Source organism: Embiotoca jacksoni, unplaced genomic scaffold, assembly GCF_022577435.1.
Source record: "Embiotoca jacksoni isolate LCO1_2020_lvr unplaced genomic scaffold, fEmbJac1.0.p SCAF_5, whole genome shotgun sequence".
In the NCBI taxonomy this organism is placed as follows: Eukaryota; Metazoa; Chordata; class Actinopteri; family Embiotocidae; genus Embiotoca; species Embiotoca jacksoni.
The window spans coordinates 1,998,407-2,006,388 of record NW_027185403.1 but is presented as its reverse complement, the minus strand read 5'-3'; positions in this window follow the sequence as shown (position 1 = coordinate 2,006,388).

The following is a 7,982-nucleotide window of genomic DNA, read 5'->3' as shown; positions in this document are numbered from 1 at the left end:
TTTTTTTTGCCCATTACCCGCCTAAAAGGGCCGGCGCTGTGGCTCCAGCCCCTAATCTCACTGACCGTTGTCACAATCGAGGATTACACAGCTAACAAATCGATGCATGCACAAGCGCGCGCGCACGCACGCACACACACACACAGAAGGGAAAAAAAACAAAAAAAAAACACATTCCCCTAAACACTGGAGACTTGGATTAGAGGCAGTTTTGTGTAGTCACAAATGTCGAACATGCAGGATTTTGTGGCATTGACCTCCGTGCCGAAGAACCGGACGGCCGAGCGAGATGCTGTTTGTTTCACAAATAATGTCGCGCCTCCGTTATCCATCACAAAAAAAAAACAGAAAAAAAAAAAAAATGCGATGTGCTGTGCGAATGTAATGGCATATCAATATCTGATGTGGCCTAAGTATTTAGAGCAGAACGCAACGAGTCAGTCGTCCAAACACAATTCTTCTCAGGAAAGTTGTATTTATGAATGCTTGAAAGCAGGCAAGGTGAAGAGACCTTTCTAATACATAGCAGGGCCACAGGTTTTGACACCTTGAATTTTCAGAGTGTCGTCTCCTTTCGGAGTCCGCTTCGTATAAGCAACCTGAGGATGAGCAGCTCCACTTCTTTAATGAGCAGCGATTGCCAATATGTTGTCTCCGGTCGAGCCTCTCTGGTGTCGACGTACGCGTGTCTGGAATTCTGATACTTGACGTGTCAATTTGTGACCTAAAGTGTAGAATATTAATCTTCTGTGATCACCATCGCGATCCAGATAGAGAACTCCCCTCCACTCGCTCCACTGCGTTCACCAGGGTTTCTTATATGGAATATGTTGCCAGGGAAACACCATCTTACGGATGATGAGCTGACCTCAGAGTCAACATCAAACCGCATAAGACGCAGCAGCTCGCGCTGCCCTGGTGTTACCTGATGTAAATGTGCTGCAGATTAAAGAAGGGGACAAAAAAAAAAAAAAAAAAAAAAAAACCCGGGTCACAAATCCCAACTTGTCCGGGAAAGCAGGCTCGGAGATGGATGATACCCGAAGCTTTGGGGAATAAATTTAACATGGAGTGGATTCTGTAGCTCTGACACCAGTGATTACTGCTGAACCGAGAGGAGGGAAAGCTCATTTAACTAAGTAACTGCCAGGGGATCTTTTTCCTGCCCAAACTGATCATGTGTGCGAGAACCGACGGAAGAGAATGACTTTTTTGGTGTTTGTTGTTGTTGTTGTTGTTGTAGTAGTAAAGCAACATCCTCGCTATGTTACACAGAGATACCGTGCCTTGCTGTTTCACCAGCTGGGTCACAGCACAAAACTGCCAGAAGCAGGTAGTAGTTCATTTTTTTTTTTTTGCTCAAGGTCAAATTACCATGGATGGAAGCGTTGCTTACAATGTGGAAAAGACTTTATTTATTTTTCCTGTATAATAAAGGCCAGAAGATGTTTGTTTTCTAACTAGTTTTTTTACCGTTTTACATAGGTTCACTCCTTACCCTAGAGACTCTTATCAGATTGTGTTAGTTTATTACTAGGTTTTGTACTAAGGAAGGCTTCTTATCACCAGTGGCTGTTTTCATTACAATTTAAAATTCTTATGAGGTAGAGAAATTGCAAAAGGAAGAAGCGAACTGATGGGGAAAGAAAGAAAGAAAAGTTTTATAGATCAACATTGGTTGATCTGAAAAGAATATGAAAATAGATTTCTAACATTTAAAGTGGTTCATTTGAAATGTTTAAAATAATTGAGAGAGGATTTAGAGGCAGACTTTATAGAAGAGGTGCCTATGCTTATTTTAGCTAGTATCCATCAGGGCTGCTTTTGAACTGCTGACGTTTTGAAGGCCGACTCATCGAAGTTTTCACTTTGCACTTCACTAGCAAGTGATTTTTTTTTTTATTTTATTTTCTATGTAGGCTGTTGCATGATGTTTGTCTGCAGTCTGCTGATTATGCAGCTGTTTTTTTTTCTTGGCCATGTCACAAATGCCTGGGAAGGCATTCTTATTCTCTTTTATGTTTTATTAATTGAAAAAAAGGGAACTAAGGGAATAACGCAAAGACAATAACAGCAGTCAATAGTGTGTGTGTGTGTGTGTGTGTGTGTGTGTGTGTTTACTAAGCATTCAGTGTAAGTTCGGTGTGAGTTTGCTTAAATTATGAATGTGGATATGCAAAGAAAACAAAAGTAAAATAACACTACGAGTACCCAGTTAGTGTACTCGTACTGATATGTAAGACTGGACAATTCTCACCCTCAACAGTCGCCATCATGGCTACTTTGCAAAAAGGGAGGGACCACCGGCCTAATTTCAAACCGGAGGAAGCAGCAGTTGTGGCGAAGCAACTTAAAAAAAAAAAAAAAAAACTACACATATAAAAGTTGTGTACAAAAGTCTTCACTAAGAACTAAATGGTACACCGTTTTCCATTCACCCACTAATGAGACTGAGCTGCCACGCAAGGTGCCCGCCATCATTCACATTGGTGTGCCGTCGGGAGCCACTCGGGGTTCAGCGTCTTTGCCCAAGGGAACTTAGGCACGTGGACAAGAGGAGCCGGATTGAACCACCGACCTTCAGATTAGTGTTCATCCCAACTACTATCCTGCTGTTGGAAAAAGTAACAAAGAAGAGCAACATCAGTATTTGACTGAATTGGGATTCTGGTGCTTTAACTGCGGATAATGCTGATTGAACTTTCACAAGTTGAGTCTTACTAAAAAAAAATGCCTTGTGCATACTTGAACATGGCTCAGTTTGAAGCAATTATGAGTGTAAATATGAGCAGCGCATCCCGGTGTTGGCTGCTTTTAGCACTGCAGCCTCTCTCTTTCCAGTAAGTCAAGAAAAGTAGAATTTATTTGCAAAGCCTTTTCAATCAAACAAGTTTATGACAAAGTGGTTTACAGAACAAAGCAAAACAGCTTAAAACGGAGAGAAAAACAGACTCGGTTCAAAGTGATGTCAAAAAGACAGACACACAAGTTCTCCTTTGATACAAATAAAAGCCTGCAAATTTGACTATTTAGTGTGTATTGAAATTGTACTCGCTGCTACTCAGCCAACTTGACACCACAGAATATTACAAAATGTTACAACTGACAACTTCCCTCTCAAGTCTTTGCAAGAATTAATGAGCATCTTGCAATGCACACAAAGACAAGAATCCTTCACACATTAGAAATTCAAACTATATCGTTACTTTAGATGAGCCATATTTGGAGAATATTAAGGACTTTACTTATAGTTCTAGCTCAATGACACGTCATTGAAGTTTTGTTTGGAATCTCCAGACCAACATATTTAAAAGGTTGCCAGATGTCATAACCCAGATGCCGATATCAACAAAACATGGCGCAGTGGACTGCCAAGTGAGCCACTCATATTTACAGTACATACTTGTTTATGAGACAAATTTAATAAATTAAAAAAAATCATATAAACGTGTTGAAAATATTGCTGCAAACCAAATACCGTCAGCGAAGCAAAACCGTAGACATGTAAACACTCGCGTAGATACACAATACTTCAAACAGAGGAAAAACATGTTTTTACTCCCAGCTGCCTTCACCTTCTTCTACCGATCTGAAAGCGTGAGGTCTGTGTTACAGGAGCTCGAGCACGAGCGTGCGTTCGTGCGCACATGTCCGTGTCTACGCGACACAAAGCCTCCTGTACACTACTTGGCAAATGAGTGCTCCTCCCTCCAGTTCAGACAGAAGGATGATAAGACTATTATTGACTCTAGGACTCTGTCAGCGGCACTACGGATAATAACCTACCTACTGAGCCTAGCTCAGGGTCCTCAGAAGCAGCCGCTGCTGAGTTACAGTGAACGAACAGTTCAGTGACACATCTGTCAGGAAACGCAGAGGGGAGCAGCACCTCCTGCAGATGCAGAGAACTATCTGCAACCTTTTATGCTGCAGCTTTGTCCATTGCAGTGTAATGTCACTGGGTTTATACCTCCTGCACTTTGTGCATATGAGGTGGGCTGGTGAGCAGCAGGTTGACAGTCACCTCAGGCGACTGAATGCGAATTAGATTTTTTTGGGGGTTGGGGGGGGGGGGGGGGATATATATATAAATAAATAAGGCACCCAGCTGCTATTTACAGATATCTTCTTTTCCCTAGTTTGTGGAACAGAGACACACTCAGTGGAATCCCAATTTCCTCGACCAAAACATTTATGGAGGATTGAAAGATTGGAGAGTGAAATGTGTAGCTATACTGCCTCCTGGTGGACAGTTTACGAAAGGAGAAGAAAACGACCCTGTTCCAGAGTGTCCTGCTCCATCATTGATCATTACCCACAGCAACAAAGGTGAGACAGATAAATAGATAGATTTTGAGTAGACTTTGCCATCTGCACAGATACCCGACTTCTGAATTCAGAGATGCCGACAATAAACGAGGCCTCATCGCCTGATTTTTGGAAAGTTGTTGTGGCTGAATAGGAGAAAATCCCTGCAGCCGGGTTTAAAAATGTTGTGGAAAGCCTTTCCAGAATAGCAGAGGCTGCAAACGACTAATTCCTGCTTTTGTCGTAAATTGTACGCGCCGTGTCGAGGCATTATTTAGGATGGGAATGGCGGTTTCGTCGTAATTCACACGCGTCCTTTGAGCATGCACGTAATGGGTAAAAGAACATTATCATATACGGTGTATTCTTCGACTGCACGTAGGCGTCGATGCTTTAAAACTGCCAACCAGCTCGTAAACGGACATCTTATCAAAGTATGCTTTGATTAGATGAGCAGTGAACCCAAGCCTACCCGCTCTAATCCCCTCTCAACAGCAGCATTAGCGGAAATCATGCAACTCACTAGTCCAAGCTTCATTTTGACACACGAGGACCTGATTTTTTACGAACCTACGAGATTGCAATAAATATAAAAGATCCGAGAAATGTTCCTTTGGAAGACTTTGGAGAACAGAACTTTTTGCTTTGGTCAAGTGTTTTGACATTGATGAAGGGCCACGATTAATTGAGCGAATGATGTGAATAATATTTCCAAAACTGGCTAAAAGCATGAGCGGCACCATGATTTTTTTTTTTTTTTAATTTTGCCCTACAGTAGCTCATTAGTTGACATATAACCCTTTCTAATGCAGACTTGCTTTTGTGCATGTTAGTTCACTGTCATGTCTTACAGGGACACCAAAGGAAACCTAAATGTCCCCTGCGCTTTCCTAACAATAACAAGACTTAAATGTCTTCTGTGGAAAAAGGTCTATGTGACAGCAAAGAGTTGGTGTTACATTTTCCAAACAAAAAAAAACAAAAACAAAAAAAATACAATCCCCATGGATCAAAAAAAAATATAAGCCTGTTCATACTGTCACCATCAAAACAACAAATACAGCCTACACATGTTACACTGCATTTAACCTCCCCAACAAACAGTAAACACAAACACACTTCAGTGAAGAAGAGTCCACATACCCATGGATGTCACATCAAAGCAGGAGACTCTCTCTGTTGTTGTTGTTGTTGTCGTCCAAGGAAAAGGCAATCTCTCTCTCTCTCCTTAGTTTGGAGAAGGCTGCAGGCAAATATATATATATATATATAAATATTTAGTACTCAAACCAAGTACATTGTGACGGCATTTTCAGTCTGTACTTCTCGAACAGGTATTTTCTGTCGCGTGGTCCACACCTTGGTCCATCAGTAGCTGAAGAGCTAACGTCGGCGGCCAGCTGGGTCCCGCGTTATCCCGCCTTACGACCGACGCACACCTGACCTGCGACAGGCTCTCGCGAGATTTTGTCAGTATGGCTCCAAAAAAAAAAAAAAAAAAAAAAAAAAAAAAAAAAAATTCTTTAAAATAATAAAGCCATTTAAATGTATAATTGTTTTTTTTTCCATATGGTCTTTATATCCGTAGTTTTCATAAAACCTTGTGGTTGCTTAGCATTTGCACAAAAAAAAAAAAAAAAAAAAAAAAAAAAAAATTGTGTTGCTATAGCAACTCCAAACTAACAAACTCAAATTTATAGCAACTCAAATCAAGTCCTGGCACTGCCACTGGCTAAAATCCATGCCATGGGCTTAAAAAAAAAAAATTCTGCATGAGAACATCCGCTGGGTATCTCCTGCAAGCTTTTGAGATGGAGCACTCTTGTCGATTGCAGGTGTCACGACGGATTAGCAATTCTATCTGACAAGGAAATCCAGAGCCATCACATCCACACACCTCGTTTCAGCTGTTAACACTTGAGGAGCATAAGAGGTGCTAATCAGCTCTAATGGGAAAATGGAGAAAAAAGTAGGTTTTGCTTAAGCTCAGACAAAATACTGCAGCTAATACCTGGTTATGATCAGGAAGCATCATTGTCTTATATTAGGCTTGCTGGTAACATGAGAAATAACCTATAATGTAATTTCAGAATAATGCGTGTTTTGATTCAATAACTGAAATAAATGTTCGTAACTAACGACCATAGAGTCATCACATTATCATCACCACGAGATGTTTACATTATAAAGCTGATCTTTTCATTCATGTGTAATTTGCACCCATCGAAAAGAACATTTAAGCCCCTTAATGTGTAATTGCGTTCCATAGAATTGATGGGAAAATAATCTCACTGACCTGGACCGCGAGGACATCTGAAGACATCGGAGGCCTGAAGCACTCTCCATTACAGAATTAAGTTAATTCATTTGAACGTACATCATAGCAGAGTGTAAATATAATTCCAGCAAAAATAAATCCACTGCCGGGATTTACAGCTCATCAGCTTTACATACAATTATATACGTTGATCTGACACAAATCCCTTTAAAACTATGTATTTGGACAAATAGAACAACGATAACTACAACATTGCACATTGAAGAGCGGGACATTTCAGAAAAAAAAAATCTTTATAAATCCAAAGAAAACTTTCAGGGTTTAAGTTTGTGGTTATGCTCTAAAAAAAAAATCTCAAGCTTTTAAAGAAAACAATCTGATACAACCATTTAGCTCTGATTTGGGTCATACTTTGCGCATCACAGCTTATCAAAGACACTGAACCATTACCAGTTCTGTTTTATTTATATACACATGAGATTTAAGTGTCTGAGTCACTGCGGCGTGGAGTCTCTTATTCAGCTGAGCCGGTGAGTCTGCAGTCTACAGTTTCATTAGCTGCTGTTTCCAGCCCATGACGTTTCCTTCTAAGGTCAGCGGTGAGACAGAGACTGATAATATGTTCAATTATCTCTAGCTGTTCAACAGTGGCACAAAGCGGTTTCGGGTATCTAACAGCAACAAAGCAAAAAATGTTCCAAAAGCTTGTAGTGGCGTTCAACGCGAGGTAAAATCCTTTTTCTTACAACCTCGTGAGACATTTCCGCAGCTCTCTCTTCTAATTTCCTCCTAATTGTCTCGAGTGTGAAAATGTGCCTTGACAGATTGTGTCAATTACAGGGAGGCTTATTTCCAATGGACGCGAGGGGCTGTGCTGCTGTTGCTCTCAAACAGCGGTCAATGGATGTCATAGATTACTTAAAGCCCCCTTTAACTCAATCTGCAATTTGTGGAGCCTAATAAAGCAGAGCCCCATAAATTACTGTAGCTGCAGCCTCTACAGAAATCTCTTAATCTACCTTTATATAGTTACAAAACCCAAACACACACTGCCAGAAGCGAAAGATGCAAGGGGTGACTTCGTGATGATCATCACTTAAAGCAGCTCAAAGCAGAAAACATTTCAGTGTTCAGGAGCAGGGTGTAAAATCTCGACTCTTTATAGGGCCGAATTTGTTGTTTGTGTCGTGCGTCGTCCAAAAGCAGATGTGCCTCCGAAGTGTCGACGAAACGTGCATCGTTAGAAATCGTTAAATTTCTTTCCCGAGCTGTCATTTTTTTTTTACTTTCCATAACACCGAATATCATACAGAAGAAATACTTCTCCGGATTGCATTACAGGACATTTCAAGCTTTTAACCAACCCTGTAATATGAAACGTTTACTTCAATACGCC